Source organism: Phalacrocorax carbo, chromosome 2, assembly GCF_963921805.1.
Source record: "Phalacrocorax carbo chromosome 2, bPhaCar2.1, whole genome shotgun sequence".
Taxonomy (NCBI): Eukaryota; Metazoa; Chordata; class Aves; order Suliformes; family Phalacrocoracidae; genus Phalacrocorax; species Phalacrocorax carbo.
In genome coordinates, this window is record NC_087514.1 from 65,072,089 (window position 1) to 65,096,383 (window position 24,295).

The 24,295-nt window shown below is 41.3% G+C and overlaps 2 long non-coding RNA genes across 2 annotated transcripts in view; one reads left to right on the forward strand and one right to left on the reverse strand.

Annotated features, from left to right (window-relative positions):
- Nucleotides 1–7,440, reverse strand: part of LOC135311954 (uncharacterized) — a 12,633-nt gene extending 5,193 nt beyond the window's left edge. The window contains exons 1-2 of the long non-coding RNA XR_010371522.1: nt 7,001–7,440; nt 6,378–6,564 (exon numbers count right to left, since the gene is read on the reverse strand). This is a non-coding gene — a long non-coding RNA (uncharacterized LOC135311954). The remainder of the gene's footprint in view (nt 1–6,377; nt 6,565–7,000) is intronic.
- Nucleotides 7,441–7,891: 451 nt separating this feature from the next.
- LOC135311955 (uncharacterized) lies at nt 7,892–20,496 on the forward strand. Its single transcript, XR_010371523.1, has 3 exons — nt 7,892–7,986; nt 11,044–11,171; nt 19,647–20,496. It is a non-coding gene; the product is annotated as an uncharacterized LOC135311955 (long non-coding RNA).
- Nucleotides 20,497–24,295: the final 3,799 nt, after the last annotated feature.

Genomic DNA, 24,295 nt, shown 5'->3' on the forward strand with positions numbered 1-24,295 from the left:
CTGTTCTTCTGAGCTTTCCTCCATCATGGGCTGTATCGGAACCAGCTCCAGCAAATAAGACGCCTTTTTGGTTTGTGATCTGCTGCGGATTTATAGCATTGATAAGGACCAAAAGTTTTGCTTCCAGCCTGTTTGATCTCATGTATTATCAGTCACAGATGGAACTGAAATACTGATTTTAAGTAAAGGATCCTGATTTTAGAATATTATTTTAGAATTCTAAAGTAGTATTATAAATGTGTTGGTATGCCAAATTTTTTCGCATTATTTTAAAATGAGTAATTGTTTAAATCTATAGAAAGCTTTTTGTTTGCTGTATCTATTTACAGCTGCCTTCTCAACAAAGCTAAACTAACATGGCCAAAGTGCAAGGCAGCAGGATTAGGAGAAATGAGTATACGTGGAACTGGTAAGTGCGAAATTCTGCTCTTTGCTTTTCCACTGACTCTCCAAGTCATCTTAAGCTGACCATGTCAATTTTTTACTTGTTTTCCATTTAGTGATAATATTCAATTATGACTCTTACAAGGGCACCAAGCTGATGAATCTTTCAACTAACCTTTGAGCATCTAAAGGTCTCTACAGGTGCAAAGCTCTCTCAAGTGTATCACCACACTGAGTTGTGCAATTCCAGTTGTGGGCTCATAGTGCAAAGATTGAAACTTAGCCCTAGTTCTGCACCAATAATTTTGCAAGGGTGGGAGATCAAATGATGTAAACAATTCTCAAGAGTTCAGTGCAGCTGTGGACATGAGTAAGTCAGCATTGAAGCATAGATCTCATAAAAGAGAGGGGGTTTGTTTGGAAGTCACCTTGCTCTCCTGCTGAGATCTTTTCAGGAAATTAAGCAATTCAGGGTTAAAAAGGAAATCAAAGGTATTGTAACAAGTTTGTAGAGTATCTAAATCAATGAGTTCTTGTTCAATGGCTAGGGTTTGTACATACTACATAATACTGATAACATAATAACAATACCTACAATATAATAATTAATAGTATTAAATAAAAAAAAGAAAGTACTAATTTTAATTATTTTTATGCTTCAATTACTTCATATGCAAATGAAATAAAAAATCCCGTAGAATACTAGAAAATAGTCAGGGTGGATAATTACATTGTTTCATATTTTTTACTAGGGTGACTGGGTTTCTCAGGCAGACTGTTATTGTTAAACCCAAGCAGCAAGTACATCACTGATTCATTTTGTGCCTGTAGAATTTTTTTTTTATTTAAAAGATGCAAAAAAGATTTATAATTTAGCTTAGGGTTGCTTGAAAGCCTGCTCTGTTTGGTTACCAGTTTCAAACACATATGGTATAACTCATATTGCTGCAAGTAAAACAAGACTGTTGAATGAGCATAACACTGTAATAACAGAATGTCTGCATTTAGCCCTTTTAACTGAGATCTGCTCACAAGACAAAATCAAATGGAAAACAATTAGTGCTTGTAAGAAAATTATTTCCCCCTTCCCCCTGAGAAAATCCAAAAATGCAAAAAAGAAGAAGAAATCTTCAGCTGAAAAGTATTAATTTTGTTGTGGAGATACTGATCCAATGGTTCATGGGAATTGTAGTTCATATGCCTCATGCCCTAATTCCTTTTCAATGACTTAATCCTTTATTAGGCTGTCTCTTGCCCTTAGTGTCCCATACACCCTTCTGTGAATAGTTTTGTCACATCATGAGGATCCCACCATTTGTGTCCTAGAAGGTACAGGAAATTCCGTAAGAGGAACCCCATCCATAAATGACAGGGGGAGTTTGTGGCTCTGAACAACAATTTCTGCTAAGCCCTGTGGCAAAGTTCTAAAATTTGTGCAGTTTCATGATTTTGGTGAGAAGTCAGAGATACAACTCTCATCTCTGAGTAGAAGTCTAAAACTTATAACACTGCAAGGTAATAAGGTTGTGGATACTCCTCAGTTTCATTTCTTGTTTAGAATAAAAGTAGCTAAAATTCTGAGGAGTCCCTAAGGATGAACCCTTTAAAAAACCGTATTGGGTGAATGATAAAAAAACCATACTGCCAAAGTGTGGTATACCTGAAAAGTTTCAGTATTTCTTGTGAACATTATAGGTATGCACAAAACCTCTAGAGCCATAGAAGTGAGACCTTCCTCATGAGCCCTGTGGAAGTGTGCTGTCCACCAAAGCACAATTTGCTGGATTACCAGAGAGTATTTGAAAAGATTTATTCTTTCCTGGGGAAGAACAATAGAAGTGCACTGCTTCAGCTGGGGGGAGGCAGAGGGAAATGACAGGCATTACTGTGATTAGAAAGAATAGCAGCGGACCTTTATAAACTTATGTTATTCTTGGGTTTGGAAAATGGCAAACCTGAAGTAAACTGGGATTGAGACAGAGAAGCTTGTTTACAGAGACTTGCTGTCTAATATTTATTCTGAAAATTCTGGTGGACACAAAGACACTCTGGGTTTCCAGTGTTGCAATCAAAACAGCATGGTAGTCTCAATAAAAGGTGGCTACAGTAAGATATAGTTTTTCTGTTAGTGATAGATTTACATATCCCATACCTCTCTAAACCAGACTAGAAGGACACTGTAGCCTTTTCAGTCCTCGAGTGTTGTTTTAATTATCAAATTGTATGACTCTGCTCCCCCAATATTTTGTGTAGTTGTTAAATTGCTATGGGGCATTTCCCCAGGCTGCCTACACCATCTAAATTTAAGGAATGGATTTTTTTTACTCCCCAGACTCTCCATGCTTCCTAGGCTTATTTGCTGTCTCTGCTGATCCTGACTCTGCTTTCTCCTTCCCATTCAGTTGGATTTCTCCTTTGGCTTACCAGTTGTTGGGCCAGCAGAAACCATGGACAAAAATTTAAAAAAAAAAAAAAAGGTTGCGTAGGGCAGTAGACTGACATGGCATAGGCAAAACAGTCCCAAACAAGAGAAAGACACCTCACAAGAGTAGCCATAGCTCTATGATTAGACCACAGAGGCTCAGCTGTTGAGGCATCAAGACATCTGGGCCCAACAGCTTTGTAGATGTTGTTTGCTGTCTGTGCTATTCCAGGGATGAGAAAAGGGTGGAAGTAGGTCTGGAGGCTGGCTACACTCTTGCACATCTCCTCATCTGCTGACTGGCAGAGCTACACAGGCTCAGCAAAATCAAGCAACAGGGCTTAGCATGGCAAGGACCAGCGTGCCAGGCCTGAAGAGCTGGTCTGGCCTTGGCACCCAGAGCTTCAGAGGATGGTGTGGAAATACTGGAAATGCTGTTCCTTCTCAGTTCACCACTAAGAAACCTTCAGATATCCTTGGTGAAGACAGAATCAGGCAACTTGCAAGAAACCAGAGTAATACAACAATTTCAAGGCATATAGAAGACAACATGTCTGATTGACAGTACTATCAGCTAAGAGAACCACTGCTTCTGGAAGCATTTTCCTGAAGGTAGCACTGTCTAGTGAAGACTAACAAATTTCCTCATCACCTGTTGATAGCCTTTAAAAAATCAGAGAGGAGAAGATGTACCTTGTGGCTTTCAATGCCTGCAGAATAAAAAAGGAGAACGTGCGATCAGAATCTGTCCCTAAAACTGAGCTGATGTGCGTTAAGTTGCACAAGTACACAGAGTTTAGTGGGTTTAACCCCAAGGAGTGGGAAAATAGATAGAGTCTATGAACTGTAGATAAGTACATCTACTTCAGACATCCCAAAACAGGAACAAGCAGGACCATGTGGATTATATAGCGCCACCTGTTATTAACTGATGTGTAACTCTTGGCTTTGTAGGAGAGTTTCCAGTTGCTCAAAACATTAATAAACTTTACTCGTGGTGGCTGACATTTTCTGTACCTCAGGCTAAGTGCTTGTGGAATATTGCAGCCAAAATGTGTCTCAACTATTTCTAAGTATTAGGCAGTCATACTTATAGCTTGAGAACTTCCCAGCTTCATCCTTTGCATTGCTGCCAAAATCTTGATGAGGTTCAGACACGTGTGTGTGTCCATCACATGGAGACTTGGATACATGTTTGTGCCATCTAGAATGTGATATTGATATAATGCTTGATATTATGTGGCAGTTTAAAGGGTTTCTTTGGCTTAAGTTTGAGATTGACAAAGTCATTAATACTCCTTGAAGGCCACCAAATGTTAGTCACAGGCCTACACCTCATCCACAATTTTGTTGATGCAACTGTAGAGAGAAAAACCTAAAAAACAGATTAAGGATATTTTATATAATGCCATATTTATAGTCTTGTATTTCTTTGTGTTTGAGGCCAAACTGAATCAATGGTTATGTTCAGGTAGTTGTGGAAGGGAAAAAATATTAGCATACATTTGAAAATCCCTGCTAAATCATTGAAGATAACTCTTCTATGCAGTAAAAATATTTTGTGAAATGAAGATCAGTAACTGAAAGGTTAAATTTTTTATAAGCATGTTGCAGTTATCAAGAAGCAACTACTAAAACCCAGGAAATTCAGACTTAAGGTTAAACTTAAAAGGAATTTGAGGCAGATGTTAGGCTGTGACTTCAAGGAATAAGTGTGAGTAAGATTTATTGGGCCAAATTCATCCCATTCAAACCTAGTGTAAGCCAATGGAGTTTTTAAAGTCAGTGATAAGAAACCACTGCTACGTTGGATAGATAAGAGACTCTAACTCTTGTTTTTCTTAAGTTGTCCAAATAGAGTGACTTAAGGTGGCTTGGATATCTTAATCAGTAGCTTTTATGACCGTAGAAATTTAGATTCCTTTTGTTCTTTATTTTTCTGCCTATTTAGAAAGAGGGCTTTGTCTTTCTAGACTTTAAGCTGGGCATTTTACAAATTTTTAGGTTTTTTTTTTTTCTTGATTTACTTTTCATGATTTTCTTCCTTCAATTTTAAAATACCCTTTTATTATTATCTGCATCAGGGGAGGTTTAGATTGGGTATTAGGAAAAATTTCTTCACTGCAAGAATGGTCAGGCATTGGAACAGGCTGCCCAGAAGGTGGTGAAGTCACCATCCCTGGAGGTGTTCAAAGAACGTGTAGATGTGGCACTTCAGGGCATGGTTTAGGAGACATGGTAGTGTTGGGTTGACAGTTGGACTTGATGATCCTAGATGTCTTTTCCAACCTTAAGGATTCTATGATTCTATGATCTTTCCCTGCTGTGAATATACTATATGAAAGCAGGAACAATGTTCAGGGATGGCCCAGTCCTTTGTGTAAAAACACTCACTTCCAGATCCTCTCCATTCTGGAGACCCACGCAGTTGTTTGGTTCTGGTAAAGAATCCCATGGAAGTCATCCACACTTTATGATGTTCAAATCCATACTTTGGGGTGCTTTCACTCAGACCTTGATCCTCTAATATTTGAAAGAGCTGATAAACACTGTCTTCCATGGGATTCTTGGTGAATGCAGATTGACCAAAGGCAAAAGATAAATACTTGCTTAGCAAGAGGCCATTGGAAGAGTCTCATCGAGTCTATTATAATGTTTTCGTCATGATTTTATTTCTTTTTCATGTCTGAAGACAAATGCAAACAAAAAAATTAAAAAAGAAAAAGTGGGGAATAATGTATACCTATCAACTTAACTTCACTTGAAGCATATCTGAACAGCTGTCTCCCACATGAAATGTTATTCTTCTTAGTGATTGCCAAAAAGGGAAAGAAAAGCCAGTGGTATTAATGTATATAGCATTCTAGATTTCCCTGGCACTGCAGCAGAACAAAGAAATAAAACAGTAGTGCAAAAAAAGAAAAATTTACCCCAAAGCAGGTTGCTTGCTAACGAAGTGTCAACAATTTTTCCTGACATAGTCGCTTTGAACAGTACAGAAGTAAAAAAAGTGAAACACAGGACAAGAAAGACCAAAATGTGCCTACGTCCCGAGGATCTTCCTCCTTTTCCTTTACCAACAACCGCAGGATATGAATCACACGCACCAGGGCCACCAAGCCCTAACAGCTGATCTCTGCTCTGCTTTCCTGGGAAGGGAGACACTCTTTCCAACTTTCTCTGTCAACATGTCACAGGGGAAAGGAAAGCCATGCAAAAATCAAGTCAGTTTACAAAAAGCAAATGTTTTTCTTTGAATTATTACCATCTGAGTTATTTCCATGCTGCAGCTGAAGGCCAGTAGTTTGCAAGTGCAAATACTTTGCGGGGAGGAATAGGGGGAGAGGGACCGTTTCCATTTTTGCCAGTGTGTAAATCTTGTTTTCTGCTGGCTGCAGTCACCCTGATGAACTTGGACTCAGTGAAGGCCCCACTGTTTCATGTCATGAATATGATTTTGGAGTCAATATTGCAAATACTTTCTTATATTCAACACAAGCAAGGCACAAGAGTAAATAGTCTCATTTACTGTCAAGGTGATGTTGAAAATAGCCGTTAGATATGCACCTACCCAAAGCTCCAAGCCCCAAGAGGACCACATATGTGTGTCTACCACCTAGGTCTTTCCACTGAAAAAGCTGATAACATATGTAAGCGTCCCTGGACTCATCAACTCTAATGCTTTTGGCACGGTTCTTCATTACCCCATCCTCTTCTGCCTATTTGTTTTTACCATTGTCTGTCCATATCATCTGATCCTGTAAATACATAGAACAACATTCTGTGATTAAAAACAGGAATACTTTCTCTTGCAGTAAGTAAGGTTAATCATGCTCAGAAATGGGCTCTTAATGCAGCATCCCAACTATCTTCCTAGAAAATGTCCTATGGGCCCTAATTATCTCTCTCCAAATAAAAAGGATTGAGTCCAGAGTTTTATATATCTGCTTAGTTTTCAGCTGGATTTTTCTGGTGGTTTAAATAAGCATGCTCATTAGCATCTGTCAGCTGCCCAGACTTATTATTTCATTGCTATGTGTTGATTTGACTTTATTAAGACCTACAAGCCTTGATCCTGCCTGAAAGATGGACTCCAGAGCAGATCTGCTGCAGCAGCTACAGTCATCTGAACAGGCTACATAAGTACCCACAGTCATGTGAAATCTGCTGCTGTGCCCTCCAGAAGGTTTTCACCTGCAGATTTTTTTTCTGTCTTCCATCTTGTGACTTCCAGCTTTTGACTATTAGAGCACAATTCCAACACATTCCCTTTTCACCAGCTTTTGATGGAAGCTGCCCATTTCTTTCTCTAGCTTAAAAGGAAGAATGGGTTCCTGGAATCTGGAAGAGCAGATTAATACATCAAAAAATAAGACAAATCAACCAAATGAGTAGCATATATATCTCTTTCCCTGTCCTCTTCTCTCTTCCCTTCTCAACCCTTCCTCTACTCCCAAGTAAGAAATGTTAATATGCTGTGTAATGTAGGAACAGTTTGGTATGTTCCTCACCTGCCCTGGAGCTGGTGGTTGTTGGGGACTATAATCTAATTGCCTCTGGAGCTGCTTTCAGTATGGTGGCTTCAGCTTTTCAGATATTGTTGTGCGAGAATGCAGAGAAAATATTCCAGTGGCAGCCCGTCTTCTTTTTCCAGCTCAGGGAGCAAATTCACAAATAGTTTTTGGTCATGGTTTTATAACTCTTAAATAAGTTTCTAAAGGATTGCTCGTGGGAAAGGGTGACAGACTAGTGAGTGAAGGAACTATGCTTGGGCCTTCCAGGCGATTGTGCAATGGAAATGCTCCCCTAAGGCTTGCAGAGTATGAGAGATTTTCTTTAAAATTCTTATAAAACATGCTTTTCCTTTCAAGTTCTTATAAAACTTCATGAACCCAAATGGTATCAGAGTGCCTTCCGTGGACTTTAAGTGACACAACATATCTCTAGTTTATTCAGTTCTTTCTATTCCAGCATTTCTCCCCTCCTTGCCTTCTCTGCTCCACAGGAAGCCTTGTGTTTTCCATTCAGGTTCTGTCAAACATTGTTACGGTGCTTTTCAGTCCAGCTCTTTTCTCCCAGATTCTTCGGGTCTGCTCATAATATGGAGATGGAAGATCACCCCAGACTGCCCCAGCTGATGGAGGCCTGAGACAGAGCTGAGGGGTGCAGGGAGCAAAGAGGTACCTGACACCAGGGCCAGTCTGCAGCCTTGCCTTGCCTGCAGCCCACTCAAAGTTGCCTGCGATGGTAACAGAGGCAAACTCTTCTCCAGCAGTCAGGCAGCAAAAGGGTCCAGATCATGCCTTTGCCAATGTAGGGCCAAAGAGGTAAATGCTGTTTCCTCACAAGAGGTAAAAGATGCTGCTCCCTATCATCTACAAAAGGTTAGCTACAATTTCACCCCACATCTTTCCCTGAGTGACAAATACCCACCAGGACTGATGAGCTAATTCCAGCCTGAGAAGAATTAACACCCATGTACTTAAGAAAGAAATGCTGAAGCAATAAACTGCTATGCCACTTGGCCTGGGACAATGAAACATCAATAATCTTGTATTTTAAGTCCTTTCACCTAGCAATGTTTGCAAGCACTGTCCATTAGCCCTCCTCCAGCCCCCCAGTGCCACCTCTAGAAATGATGAAGTAAAATTCAGTTTGAGATCACACTTATTCCTGCATCCAAATCCATCACATATTATAGCCTCTCATGTTAGCACAAACATCCTTTAGAATGAAACTTTCCTATTACCATTTCCATTACAGAATCATTTCATCTGTAATAATTTTCCATCAGAGGCTGGAGAGGAGTCTGCTGCAGCTTTACCTGCTGTTCATACCAGGCACGATTGAGAGATACCATTTTTCTTTGTGTTTGAAACCAACAGGAGGAGGAAAAGGGTCTATAAATACAGACAATCAAGAGTATTTTACATCTATCGGTACGCTGTGAAGCCCACCTGTAACAAAACAGGCGAGCAGAAGGTGGGGGGGTGCACAAGATTTGGGAAAAATCAGAACAGAATTAATCCTTCAGGCTGAACTGCCTCTGCGGAGCAGAGCTATACGGTCCTGCCGACTCGAAGGGCCATTATTCAAGGGTTAAATGTCACTCAAATCAACCTCATTATGAACTGAGGGATGAGGAGGGGCTCGGGGGAGACACTGCTTTCTTATGCATTTCCAATTGAGCCGCTCTGGCCTGGAGATGACCCGCCGCACGATTTTTAAATTATCTCTGTGTGCGCTCTGCTTGTTTTGGAAATGCTCTAAATAAAAATAATGGACTGTCTTTTAATAAGTCTCATTGTGAAGATTCCACATATCAAACAACGCAGCGCAGCTTGGAGGCAAGCGACGGGCATGTGTGATCTAGCTGGAAGAGAGACAAATGGTGATGGGAGCAACTCCATCTAGGGACCGCTGACAAGAAAATGGCATTCGCAAACTGACACATCTGTCAGGGTGGAGAATATTGGCACCTGTCACGCAATTTCAGTCATGACTTTTAATAAAGCTGCTTTCCCTTAGGTAAAATTGGAACTTGACTGTAATATTAGCTGCAAGCACGTCTTGTTTTCCCCTTCAGAGCTCTTTTGTACGTGAGACGTTTCAAATGAATCTTAAAGCTGAAGTAATGATGTTTACTACTTCTTTTCTACCCCCCCCCCCCTTCCCTTTCCAAGTCTGGATTTGAAAGAGATGTTGTGCTGAGTTTTTTTTTTCCTTTGCAAAATGTCTCCCCTTCATCTACCAATACCAGATTTTTTTGTATGTGAATGTGTGCACGCACGAGTGTGTGTAGCGCTTTTTCTCTATCACTCTTTTTTTTTCCCCCTTTCCTCCTCCTTTTCAGCTGGGCTGTTGTTTGAGTGAATTTAGCCTGGGGAAGCATGTATATCATAAAAACTGGGTTGGGATTTGTTGGCTGTCAGTCAATAAATCAGTCAGAGTTTAATTACCAGGCATGTGATGGGAAGCGGTGACAGGCACCAGGTCTGTTGGATAGCATTTCTTATGGGGCAGCCACTACTAAAAACAAAAAGTTAGAGAGTATGTGTGCGTGAGTAGACGCCGGATGGGAAGGAGGGGGAGACATGGAGGGGAGGAGGGGGAGAAGTGGGGAAGGAAGAAGGGGGAAAGGAAAAGTTGAGGAGTCCTGCAGCTGGAAGCTACTATTATGAGAGGGGAAAAAAAAATGTTTTGTGTTCTTAAAACAAAGACTATGAACGTCTGGTTCAGGACAAAAAATATAAGGTTTTTTAACAGAAGCATTCCCATGTTTTGCTTGAAATATGTCAGCATGTTCTGAGTGTAGCCTGATGCCTGTATTAACTTATGGTGCACGAAAGTGCACCCCTTTGTTTAACGCTTGCAAACATTTTATCAGAAATATTTTTTTTAAAAGGAAAGAAAACAACTATAGTTGAGACAACACATCAGGGAGATGGGGCTGGAAGGAGCTGGAGAACTATTGTATTACAAAATGACATAATGTGTTAAAGGACCTTTCACAAAGTGAGAGTAAAGTTTTTTAATAAAATATGAAGGTTATATAACATTCCCAATGAGGAAATCAATAACCTCTTTTTTTTTTTTTCTTTTACCCTCCTTCTTCCCCCTTTTTGGAGGTTTTCCAGGATGTCTGACCATGGAAATCATGTAAAGTTTTTTTCAAAGGCAATTCATACTTGACATGGTTTTTATTTTTGACTAGTGATGAGAGATGTCATCTTCTTCCTGTCATATGCCATGAAGCATTATGTGGAGATACCGCAGGATGTTTTGACTGAAAAGATGCTCTATTTTCTTTTAACTATTCTCCTGTGGTGTGTCTCAGTGTGTGTTTCAGAAATCTTTTGTCCACTTTAAGGCATTATGGGTAACGGACACAAAAGTCTCTGGCTTGAGGTAGTGTAGTTGCTCCTCTCCTGGCAAAGCATTTGTCCGTGAACACGAGGGAGCACAAGGGATTTGTGAGAAGAGAAGGAAAATGCTCGGCAGAAGAAGAGCTAGTTACAAGTGGACTTCAGCGGGTGAAAATTTAGCTGAATAAATGTGATGGTTCACATTTCATAGAAACATCTCCATGCAAAACAATGTTAGAATCAATAGGGAACTCTGCTTTATTTAGACAACTAATTTAAACAGTGCCTTTATTCAAAAATAAGAAAAAACCCAGTCTGTTTTGCTCAGTTAGGTGAGCTCCCATGCCAACAGCCTGTTTATCTCCTTGTCAGGTTGCTCCACAGCTGCCTCTGTGACTTCATCTCTGCGACTCTGGATGCCCAGCAAGACCTCCTGGAGTTCACCTGCAGGACCTCTTCCCATCCATACTTTAAATTGCTCCTGTCATGTCCAGCTGACTGTATGTAAACTTCCTATCATTTCCCCCTTACCCTCTGTCAACTTTTGTCACTGCTTTTAGATGGCAAACTCTTTGGAGCAGAAATCTGCCTTCTTGAATGCTTGGCAAGTGCCTAGTGTACAGTGGGGCTACTATAGATGTGTAACAGTAACTCTAGACCTTACATTGAGTACATATTCAAACCATATGGGATGCAATATACAGACCTGGGTTGCTGAAGCCGTCTCTCAATGTGTTCACAGAGGGTTGGAAGAGGGAGAGGTTTGAGGGGAAGACAATAAGTTGCAAGTGGGAGAGGTTACAGCCGCATGAAGTTTGCATTCAATTAAAAAATTTGTGAATATTCCCCCTTTAATAAGCTTTCCTCTCCTTTTCCTTCCCTTTCCTCTGACTGAGGTCTGGAGATTTTACAGAAGAGAAAAGAAGTTTTGAAATTCATACCTTATTCCCACTCACACAAACCACCAGCAGCAGTGGGTTAATCAGGCTGAAAAGGCCTTAGTCCTAAATGTCTTGTGGTTCTAAAGAAAAAAAAATATATACTTATTTAAACCTTCTCCTCAGAGGTGCTTACTCCATTCCCTAACTCTGCCTCTGCTATTTTGTAAGTCCTAGCTCAGATCTACCGGAAAGTCCTGTGGTGTCCTTCCAGGGTTAGTTTGTCCAGCACTAGTAAAATTTGTTTAAATGCAAAAAAAAAAACCCCAAAACCAAAAACGTCCAATGGTTAAACACTTGCTAAACAGACTGAACTGCAGCAGCAGCACATTGTGGTTGGTAGGACTTCAGCTGGGCACCACAGGGCATCCCACCAGCTCCTGCCAATGGGACCTCCCGGCTGCCCCAGGCAGCGTGAAGTTTCATTACTCTGAGTTTGCCCTGCATGGGATGGCTCCCTAAATCTCAGTGCCATGTCAAGATCCAAAGAAGAAGAGTCAAAAGGACTCCAGTGCCCAATGGCATATAAGGCTGGCTGACCTCTGGGCCAAACACTCCCCGGCAGCAGTACAGGATATCTGCTTGGTGCTAGTGGTGGCTGGGAAACAGGGCATCAGGGAAACAGGGAAACGATTTCGTAACTCATTTATCTCCTGCTACGTGCCAAAGCTACATGGAAACCCATCAGGGTTGAAAACTTAAGGCTTGCCTTAACACAAAAGTAATAATGGGACACACAGCAGATCAGCTCTGAAGTTGTAAGTCAGAATCCACCTCCCAAATGAGTCACTCTGACTATTAATGCAAGAATGTCAAATTATTGTAATCTTTGTCAGAGGTCAACGTACATTAGAACAGCAGCTCAACAGATATAGGATAAAGACCTCTTAATAATATAGGAAACCTGGGGTTTTTTTGGTGCTTATAATTAGCTTTACTCCCCAAACACTTGCCTCTGCCCTACTGCTTTCCTTGGGTGATTGTGAGCGCTGGGCTCTCTAGCATGGAGTTCAGCTCATCACAGACCCATATGGAAGCACTGGTAACATCTCCGCAGGCTTCACAGGATCAGCACTGCTAGTTTTGGATTGTGAGGTTTTATACCTCCCATCTTTAGCTTTGAGTTTTGGAATAAAATCCTTCCAAAACAATTGACTTTTTACTCTCTTGAAATCGCAATCAGGAATTTTCCCAGATATCCACAGAAAAAATTTGAATGCCCAATACTACTCAAGGTTTTTTTACCAGAAAATCACCCATGCCTCCAAATGTCACAAAATGTTTACTCATGCTGAGTAACTCCTTAGGTGCCCAGACCCATTAGAGGTAAGTCTGTGGAGCAAACTATTACGGTTTGTCACAAGTAGTGGGGAGGTTTGGATGTAGTAATCCAGACAAGCCTGCCTCTGTGACACTTGCTAAAACTGACAAACTTACCAAAAGTGGAAATGAACAAGACACAAACTTATAAGAAGGTAAACTTTCCCTATTGCCCCATTTAGCTGTAAATGTTGTTCTCTCTTCTTCTCAATAGCCTGAGGAAAATGCACTCCTGGCCCGCTTTTTTCCACTTCCCTTTGATACCTACTTGTCATATTCAAAGAGAAAGGAACGTCTGATACATCCTGTATATGGGCCAAAGGCTTCCTTAAAACAGCTCCACCCTCAAAGTATCTCTTGCACAGATCTGTGAGCCAAAGGACCTGACCCTTGAACTGAAGTACTGGTGCGGAGAGAGTAGATTAAGCGGCCCAGGTCCCACCTCCTGGATTTCCCTATAACCAAGTGTGTTAATTGATATTTATTTAGGGAAGTGTGTGATGGCCTCTAGTGGTGCACACTGTCGGTAAACACAGAAACATCACAGCTTCTCTTCTCTGTTTTTTGAGTGGCATTGGAAGAAAAGTGTTCTGGATGTACTGACACTGGTATATTGTTACCATACGAGTAACAAGACAGCCCAGTGACAGACGGGCCTGCTCTGTTTATAGCACTCTCCTTCCCCGCTCCTCCATGCTCCGAGGAGGAAGGTGCACAGCACACGCTGGGAGCAAGTGCAGAAATTGATATTTAGCAATGACACATTGTGTGCTACAGATTTCCTGTGAACGCACCACCCTGTTCCTGCATCCAGCGTCGGGGAATGACAACAGGCTGACTTCATAATCATTTTCTTTTCCTGCTACGCACCAGGCACATGCCATGCTCAGAAACAAAAATCTTTATTTAGTTCTTTTCTGCTGTGGGGTTTTTCACTCTCTTTATCACGATGTATTGATTGCATCATCAGATCAAGACTGCGACAGGAGAACCAAGACTATGGGACATTTCCTCCTAGCGATGAAGTGGACTGAACCTCAACAGCACAAACACACCGAGGTTTCTGGCTGTGAGTGCAGCCTCTGCCATTACTACAGTGAACGTGATAGCCATTAACTAATAGTCATCAGAAAAAATATAGCGCTCTCTCCCTCCTCCACTGCACACCGAGGCACATACCATATAAACATCATAAAGGACACAGCGAGAGAGAAAAAACACACTAGAGGCCATACTAAACCACATATAAACCTGATTTGAGAAGAGACTGTTATTCAAAGCAGTGAAAGCTTTCATATACTGTATGGCCAGAGTCTCGGATGTTTTCTCAACAGTTTCCTAAGCAATAATACATAGATAAAGAGGCTGGAATCTGCCATCCCCTTTATAACATATGCACGTCTATTTATGAAGACACTTAAGCATGGATTTAGTAAGTCCGAGACAAAGCTCTAGAGGCGGCTGTCTCTTTAAATCCGTCTCCTACCAAGTGAAATTTGTGGCCCTGATGAATGGCAGAGCAGAGTCATCCATAAAAGGGCAGAGGAAAATCACACTCATTTGCATACAGTAATTATTCTCTGAATCAGGCCACCTTTATTGCTGCCAGAAAATCTACTGTCAGCATCGCTCTATAGATCATGTTGGAAAAGCCAGCAGCTGAGGAGTGGGGTGGTGGCTTGGGACCTGCCGGCCGGCACCCTGGCCCTGGCCACCCTCGCCGCTGGGGCGGGCAATGCTTTGCCTCGCTCACCGCCCTGGGCACCGCACTGTGCATGCCCAGTACCTATAGGTCTGTCCATCTTCTCCTGGGTCATGGCCCAGGCATCATCAGCAACGTAGCAGGAGGACAAATGTTTGAACCTATAAAATACCAAGGTGGTGGGAGCCGTGCAGCTTAGTTGGGGAGGTTCCCAGCAGCACTCAGACAGGCTGGATACTTTTTTCACCTTTTTTCCTTCCCAGTTGACATCTTCTTTAAAGAAATAAAGGAGTAACATTGTACAGGCATGGTAGCGTAACATCACCTTATCGGTATGCTGCCTATGCTTATGCTCCTGTTTGGCTACATGTCAGTGAGCACTGGTGGATTAAAAAGAGCAATAGCTGACTGGCATTTCAGCCTGCTGGCAGGAGAAGTAATGGAGGAAAGGGCACAGGCAGGGAACGTGCAGGAAAAAACCAACGGGAACCCTGAATCAGCAAATGAGCAAAAATTAATGGGACCAGATTCTCATCACAGAACAAATGAACCTGGTGCCAGTCTGGGAATCCTCTCTCAGCTTTTCTTCTGCTGTGATCCAGCAGGATGGCCACAACACACAGTGTGGAATTAGTGCTTATACAGGTACCCTCAGGTAGATTTAGGAGCAGCACCTTCCCATCCAAGTACATCTGTCTACCTGCAATACTGCCGAGGAACTGAAGTCTGTTAGAAGCTTCATAGCAAGTAAGTCCTTGGCATGAATCCCGTTGTGATCACACTTCTAGTGATACCAAAACCTGACATGCAGAAAACACACATTCCCAGTAATGAATCGCAAAGATGAGAGTGGTTTGGAGCTGGAAGCGATAACAGCAGCTTTGGTGCCAGCACTGCAATTCACCATGCTCTGGAGCAGGGCTCCCGGCTACCACCCTGCACAGGCGCTCTCCACCACTGAGACAGCCAGGAACAGAAGACTGATTGTCCTCATTTTGCAGGACCTGTCCACTGGATTGGGTGTCTTTGCACAGGAGTTTGAGGATAAGCCCAAACTCATGATGAAATCTAAATTCACATCTCCTGTTCAGTGGGGCTGGAAGGGACCTTAGGGACTCAGAGTGAATATGGGCTTCCCATGAGGGTGGATCGAAGGACTTCCCAGAAAGGCATTATCCTATATTCCACACACCCCAAGGCATTATCAATTTGCCCGTGTTTGGTGGAATATGGAGCTTTTCCTTGACGGGATGCAGTTTTTTTGAGGTACAAGGAAAGCCCCAATTCAAGACTGAACTAAAAATCCAGGACTCCTGTGTCCAAACACCACAGCCTACATCTTCTGTCCTAGGAGGTCTAGGCCTTGAGGCAAAAGGTCTGGGGAAAAGGTGGTGACTTCCCAAACACCATAGTAGGGTTGCTTGCATGTTTTGTCAGTGGTAAGAGGTTTTGTGCATCATTATCAGTGGGTACTGCAAGCACATGGTGTGAGAAAATGGAGTAAGAAGTACATGAGAAACTTCAGTGGGTGAAAAGTGTTTGAAAACATGACCCAAACAAATCTGACCCCAATTCTGCTGTAGACAGAGAATTAGCAGATCAAAACTCTGCCTTGACCCCACTGATCATCATTTTTACCTGGTTGACTGCAAGCATCTTGAAGTTACAATTTTTCTCTGTACTCCCACCTCTATTAAGACTCAAGCTCAGTACCTTTAATCTTAATTTGTGACCTGACCAAACACTCTGGACTTCCAAACAGCCACAACCAGCCAAAAAGCATTCTTTAACCGTTTTTTAGTTAAGCAGTGTTGTAAGCCACAACCAAACCTTCATGATATAACACAGTGGCTTTTCAACGTTTCCTGCAGGTACTTTCAGTATTATCATGCCATGGAGTTACTGCAGGGGTATATAAGTCTATTTTTAACCTACCAGAGCTACTGAGCAACAGATGTTGTTAGCAAACAGTGTTTTGAGCTTCAGATCTATAGCAAAAGTTTCACTCAAAGCAGGACCTAGTTTTTTCCCAATAAGTTAGAGGTGATAGAAAGCCATTTTGAATTAGACAATATTTGCTGTGCTCAGGTATATAAAAATTAGCATAAAAATGACTGCAACCTACCATGGCTCCATGAATCTTCATTGGTCTATTTAAAACAGACTGTACTTCACTATCCTGTTTCCAGAGCAGACATCCATCTACATCAAGTCCACAGTCACCATCAGCACTAATTTTTTCCTTTGCCTCTTGTCTGATTCCTCAGGAAGGGAGTAGAGCATGCCAGGGGGAGAGACCTAGTCTAAAGCAAATTTCTGCCGACCAGAACACGTCCTGCCACATGCATGAGATGATAGGCTTTTCCCTCTATGAGGCTGGCAATAGGGTATTTTGCAAAGATTAAATTAACTTAAATAAGAAGCAGCAGAAAGAGAAAGGAAAAGAAAAGGAGAAAGAGAGAGAGAGGCAAGGGAAGTCAGCATTGCCGAACAGTGATACCTCGCCGTGCCTAACGCTCTGTCAAAGTACCTGACCCCTGACAGATCTAAAGTCAAGTCATTTAAATGATGTAAGGGATATAAATTTTTTTTAAGCAAGTGGCACCAGCTCATGGCTTTGCTGTTTATTAGAGGACAAAGCTGCCAATATTGGCTTGCTCAGATGAGCACTTATAAAACCACACCGATATGTGTTTGCATTCCTCTTCGGGTAAAAATTTGTCAGAGAAGAAAGGCATTAAACCTGTCACCTCAGACAAAGATCACATGTTTGATTTCAAACAGAAGAAAGCAAACACTCCACTATGGGCTCTGTTAACCCCTTGAGTACCCTGTGGAAACTGCGGGGCAGGCCCTGCAGCCGGTGCTGCCCATGACACTCGGCACTGCCTCACAGCCACCGAGTTTCCTTGGGGTAATGTGATGGCTGCACACTATTTCTTTCCCTCTTCACTGCCTCTACAGCATTTGTGAAACATCATCTGCCTGCAGAAAATGGTGCTGTTCCAAATGGAAACTGGGTTAGATATTTGTTTACAGTCCTAGTGCCACTGCTGGGTCTACCTTTTTAAAAATGTACTTTCAGGGTATCTGAAGGGGAAGTAGTCCTCAGATCCTCTCCACCAAAGCGAGAGGCGCAGAGTATTTGAGAGATCTTGCTGTTATTTCTGTGACAACAAGAGGCTGCGCTTTTTTTCTGTACCCCTTTCCCCATTAGCCAGATGTCCATGCTACAGCTGTTGAAAATATCCACTGGAGTGAGATTACATCCTGAATTAAAAGTCTGTGGCAAATCTACCTATTTTAATACCTGAAAGCAAGCTGAAACCTTCCCATATCTAGCTGGCTTAGAGTAAAGAGAATAAACTTTATTGAAGAAAAAGGAGATAAGAAGAAAGAGCAGAAATCAACCTCCTGTTTCTAAACACCTTCATGCATAAATCAGTGGTTAAACCACACAAAAGAGGGGTGTAATAAGAAGTGCTAATAAAGATTTTCATCTGGAAAAATCCAAGCTGTGCGAGACTGGGAATGTAACTATGAGGCAAACTTTTATGGTCTCCAGTTTGAGGCAGATCATGTGGAACATTTGGAGGCATGTGAGATCATGCCACACAAGTGTTTGCTATATTAATCAAACAGCACAATAGTTGCCTGGATACCCACATCATTTCATCAGCTGTGGTGGCCTGTTACCAGTTTTCAGAAAATGAAATGTGACCCCTGAGGACTGTAATTGGGTGAATATAGTAATTTAGGAACGTTCAGGGGATCTGGAAAATCTGTCCAGCCAATTCGCTTACAGCCAGCCATGGCAGAAGGGTATTTCAGCACCAAAGAATCACGCACAGTGCCTGTTATCAGTGCTGATACCCAGTGCCTTGCCTTTGCCTGTTTGCTGCTTGGTGCCAGTTACGATGAACTCCAGAGTCCTAATGAGACTAGAGATAATTTTGTTTAATGAAGGATTAAGGTTGTGCCTTAGAATACTTGAAAAAAACGGGGAAAAATAAAAGCCAATTCTGTGCTGGCAGAAACTATGGGGCATTTGCAATATAAACTGCTGTAGCCTCTTACACAGAATGTTTGTTGTGATACAACTTGAAACATAAAGGGCAGTGATCTCGTATTTTAGCACAGGAGGCAAAAGCCCTTCAGGATTCATCCAAGCTTGTGGCATTTAGTTTAACCCAGTGTAACCTGATGCAGTTTTGAGGCAGGTAAACTGTGTGTGCGTTTTAATTACATCTGGGCTATGTAACCAGTCCAAAGTTCAGGTCAATAGAGTGATGAATCCTTTAGCCACACAATATTTAATACCAGCTGGCCTGGTTATTAATTTTATTTATTTGTACTGTTAAAGACCTACAAAATTTGGAGCTTTGATCATTTGTTTTTTTAAAAAAAAAAACTCAGAAATGTTCACACATTTTAATCAATTCATTTTCCTGGGAAAATAAACTTAATGTGTGCTGGTTTTGTAATTTATACAGGGTGCAATTGTTTACAGATCTCTTATTTATTCTAACAGGTTATTAGGCTTCCTATTTCTGTGGCAGCAGATTGCATTAGATGCATGATATAGGAATACTAAAGGGCAGAGGAAGACCATATGCTCTGTCATAGGCTGTTTTTTAATCCCTGAAATACCAAACCATCAGCTTAATCCTTCCAGTCTACTCAAAAGTGGTCTGTTATAACCCTGGAACCGGGATGGAGGACAAAAGAAGGCACAGAGCCAGAACTTCTGCTAATGTAAATCAGTGCACTTCCACTGACTTCAGCGATAACATCTTTGACACCAGCTGAGGTTATACCCCAGATTGTTCAGTTCAGTGGTGTTGAAAGAAAAGGTGGGCTTCTCAGGGACTCTTTTCTAGGTGAAATACTGGTAGCATGTTATTCAGGGGTAAACCAAACCGTCTGAACTGTTCTGAACACTGCTAGGTGTATATTGTTGTAATAAGGTTATAAACAATTAATATCCTTTTTTTTTTTTTGAAACCTCCTCTAAGGTCTTTTCTAGACTCTTCCAAGCAGAGTGCATCCTCCATGTTCTATGAAGACAACAAAAGCAGCTATATTCCATGTTTTGATGAGCGCTCATCTAAGAAGCTTGCTTCAAGATGGTTTTGGACTGCTACTGTTCTGATTGTTAGGAGGCTTTTCAATTGTTCCTTTGAGTGTTGCCACTCAGCTGGCAAATGCTCCAGCAAGCATGGCTGGACATTTTAATTCTGCTGCCAGAAATTACATTCTTCTATGATAATTCCAGCTGCAGTTGATGTCCTATTGCCATTCCCTTGGCAAGTTACTCAGGAAATTTGTAGTTGGTCATCTTCAGGGTAGCTGCCTTCTCTAAAGTTTTCAATGATCATTGCAGATGTTCATTTGTGCTTCTGCAATACATGGTACCATTCCCAAGAAGCTATCCTATCACACACGGTAGAATTTCTAACCAGCTTAGGCTGATTCAGAGGGGAGGCTCCGTCTAAGAATATTTCAAAATAGTCAGGATCCAGCTGCAAGGACAGTACAAGTGCAACTTTTTAAAGTGGAAAGTTGCTTCTTCTTATTCAAGCCTCACTGACAGCGTCTGAGTGGGAATTAAGCAGTACACTGATACTGTACATGATGAGCATTGTGGCTGTGGGATGAGAACGGTTATATATCGGATGAATTTAAAATGACATATCTGCATGTAAAACAAGCGGCTCTTGTTAAAAGAAAGAAATCCATGAAGAGCTGTCCATCTGAAGGCAGGTCGCCTAGCCTATCCATGACAGCAACACAATTTTAAATAGTCTGTGACAATGTATTTTAAAATGTTTTGGGAAAGTTTTAATAAAGATTATTTATGCTTTTTGTATGCAGTCTTTTGTTGGTGAGCCTTCTAAGAAACAGCTGGGGAACAGAAAACCTGCCTCTTTAACTGATTTTGTAAATATTCTCAGCTTCCATACTGTATGTTATTTTATTGATATACCCTCACTCCAAGAAGGCAGATTTTACTGCAACAAGCCTTTCTTACCCCTAAGAAAAAAAAGAAAAAACTGAAACAAGAAGATGGGTACATAATACATGGCTCCTCTGAGGCAGACATTCCTACAGTTATTCAGAGGTTTCTGCAAAACAATATTTAGTATTCTCTGTACTGAAGAAGAAAAAGACTAAATTTGAAACATTTCTCTACTCACTTCTATACACCAAGACCCTTTCAGCCTTGATGCGTGGCACTCCAGAAGTGAAGAAAATGTTATATGGGTAACAACAACAAAATCCTAGAAGCTACTGAAACTTATGCCAATCAGATAAATACTTCTATTAATGTAGTGCCCAAAACAAAAAACCTAATAGATGATAGCGGAGGGTCAGGGAGAGAAGAGAAGATGTATTACATTGCATAAGGAGCCAGGTGAAAAAAATCCTAATGATGTGATTTTACTTTTTTTCTTCTTTAGGTAAATTTTCAATGAAGAGGCTATGGTCTTAAAAAATTTGCTTTTCAGAACAACGCTCTGAACCTCTGTATTCATTTTAGCCAATGAATTACTTATGAACTGTTTGCTGAATGTGCTGGATATTTGTGAGTCAATATTTGCACAGATTACTTGATCCCCCAAGTCATATGGTATTATATTAGTGGCTTTATGCAAGACCTCCATGGAACAACATAAATTAGAAATCATTTCCTAAAAAAACGCTTGCAAGCAGAAAAAAATCACCAGCTTGAATGTTTGCAAGAAAAACTGGCCACAGATTCATGAATCTTATGAATTTTTGCAAAGACCTTTTGAAATATATTTTCTTCTATTTAGACATATAGATTGTAATCACAGTATTTAAAAGTAGCAGCTCTTGTTGGGTTTATGTTGTGAAAACGGATTTCTAAGTCACAAAACCCTGTGACCCAGAGAAAATTAAGGCTTCTTCCCATTTAAATTGAGCAACCCTACAAGTTTGCAAATGCTAATTGGAAACTAGATTTTTGGATGTTCTATGTAAGCCTTTTTATAGACCTGATTTTCAAAAAGCATTGCACTCTAAAAATCAGATCCTTTGTAAAAGCTCCAAGTCAGGTGTCAAAGTGTAAGGACATAGAAAAATACTATACAATTCTGTAGGTTTTGCCATTCAGTCTTCTGGTGATTCATTAATAGCAGCCTGTGTTTTCCATTTGTTTATATAAGTGCATATATATATGTAAGTATGTATACACACATAAGTGTGTACCTATGTGCATATTTATGTGTTTGGAGTGTACATAAAATTAATTTTGTGATTGACAGGATTTGGTTATCAGAAAAAGATGCTCAACTAACTGGCCACAGAGAGGTTTCATGTGGTGAGACCTTCCCACAAGGCCTTGTCAATACAAGAGCAACATTAAATATAGATACAACACACATAAAGACCAGAAAAGCTCCCTAAGTGACATCATCTGGATCCTTGCTATTCTTGACCAACGTGTCTTAGCATTCTGTTCAAAAATGTATTGACCTTTATCTTAAAACCAGTTACATTTCTGATTAGCGTCTGTTCAAAGCCTCATCCGTCTGATGACTAGAAATCTTCTGAAAATATCTGGACTACATTTATTTATGCCTAGATTTATATTCATTTGTTCTTGTCTCAACAGCTTTAACATATGTATCTTGATCCACTTTCAAGCATGAATAGCAAATGCATTTTGGGGGGGTCTGGGGTATTTTTTATTTTGATAAGACCTCAAAGGTTACAAAAGTGCAGCTACAAGAAGCTCACAAATCATCTCATCTGTGATTTGCTCCACGTTTTCTAACGAATTTTTATGTACAGAAGTATGCAGGGAGATTGAGCAATACAATGCAAGAGTATCCTGCCACACGTGGGCAATGCAGAAATATCTACAAGAATAAAAAGGATATAACCCCTAACAGACCAACCTGGTGATTTGCTTAAACTAATTTACCCTCATTGAGAGCAAATTATCCCTCTTCTGTCCCCCACAAACTCCCTTTGTATGGAGGTGATGCCAGCACACAATAAGGTCTGGTTGACCACCTCATTTCTTCTGTAAGGCTATGTGAATCTCCCTTAGCCAACTAAGAGAGATGAAACCTCCATGCTTGCTCCATTCCAGCTGGCCCTTGTGTCTACAGCACGCTGGTGGGTTCCTCAAAGGTCCCTTATCATGTCCCTTTCTTAGCCACTTTGTTGTGTTCCAATAGACTTTTGCACTGAATTTCCTTAGTGGCTTGCCAGACTGCAGGATCATAGAATCATAGAATCATGGAATGTCCTGAGTTGGAAGGGACCCACAAGGATCCAACTCCTGTCCCTGCATAGGACAACCCCAAAATTCACACCATGTGTCTGAGGGCGTTGTCCAAGTGCTTCATTAACAATGTCAGGCCTAGCGCCGTGACTGCCTCCCTGGGGAGCCTGTTCCAGTGCTCCTCCACCCTCTGGGTGAAGAACCTTTTCCTAATATCCAACCTAAACCTCCCCTGGCACACTTTCCTGCCATTCCCTTGGGTCCTATCGTTGGTCACCAGGGAGAAGAGATCAGCACTTGCCCCTCCTCCTCCCCTTGTGAGGAATCTGCAGACCATGATGAGGTCTGCCCTCAGTCTCCTCTTCTCCAGGCTGAACAAACCAAGTGATTTTAGCTGCTCTTCATATGGCTTCGCTGCTAAACCCTTTGCTAACTTCATGGTCCTCCTTTAGACACTCTCAACTAGCTTTGTATCCCTAATATGCTGTGGTACCCAAAACTGCACACAGCACTCGAGGTGAGGCCACACCAGTGCAGAGTAGAGCGGGACAATCACCTTCCTTGACTGGCTAGCAATATAGTCATATACTTAAAAGTGTTCCCTTTCTGTGCCCTGACAGTTGGCCTTCCAGTTTGCCTGCAGCTGGAGCAACAAGGTCACTCAGAGGCCAGCCAGTCCTGTGTCCATTCTCTATTCTGGCCCATTTGGCAGTTTGAGTAGAGTTCACCATTTTATATTCATGACTTATTCTTTCACAGAAGTCTGTTGAATGCAAAGACAAGCCTATCTACCTGTCATTCAGATGCATCCAGATCAAGCTAAAATGCTTTCTGGCTTTCTAACTGCATCCTCTTCCAATGCCTCCTTTCACCAAAGCCTGGATTACCAGCGGATTCTGCATGATTAACAACAAAAAATGAATAAGAACAGTATTTATGTGTTACTGTAGCCAAATTTTTGGATGTCAGAATCTCAGACTTCTGACGTTGCAGAATTTAAGGAAATATAAGTTGAGGAGGGAAGTAGTAAATAAGAAGTACTTTGATTGTTTAAGCCCTTGGCACTGGAGAGCTTTTAGTGTGATGCTTTGGCCAGACCAGCATGATTCAGAGGGTGATCTACCTCACTTCCTGCTGAAGTTGTTTGGCCATAAGTGGGGGGGATATTTTCCTCTCTTTTGCAGATGTGGACAAATTACCAGAGAAGTGAATACACCCCAGACCATAAAGTATTCCTTCCCTTCTTTAGCATCACCTCTGATGTGATCAGATTAACTAATTCACTCTGAACATCCATTATCACACTGACGAGGTCTGACTGGCAACCCTTACTGATTGACAAGAAAAAATGAGGTTTCTGAATATGGTTCTAATCTATATTCCAGACAAAGAAAAAAATGCAAGAGG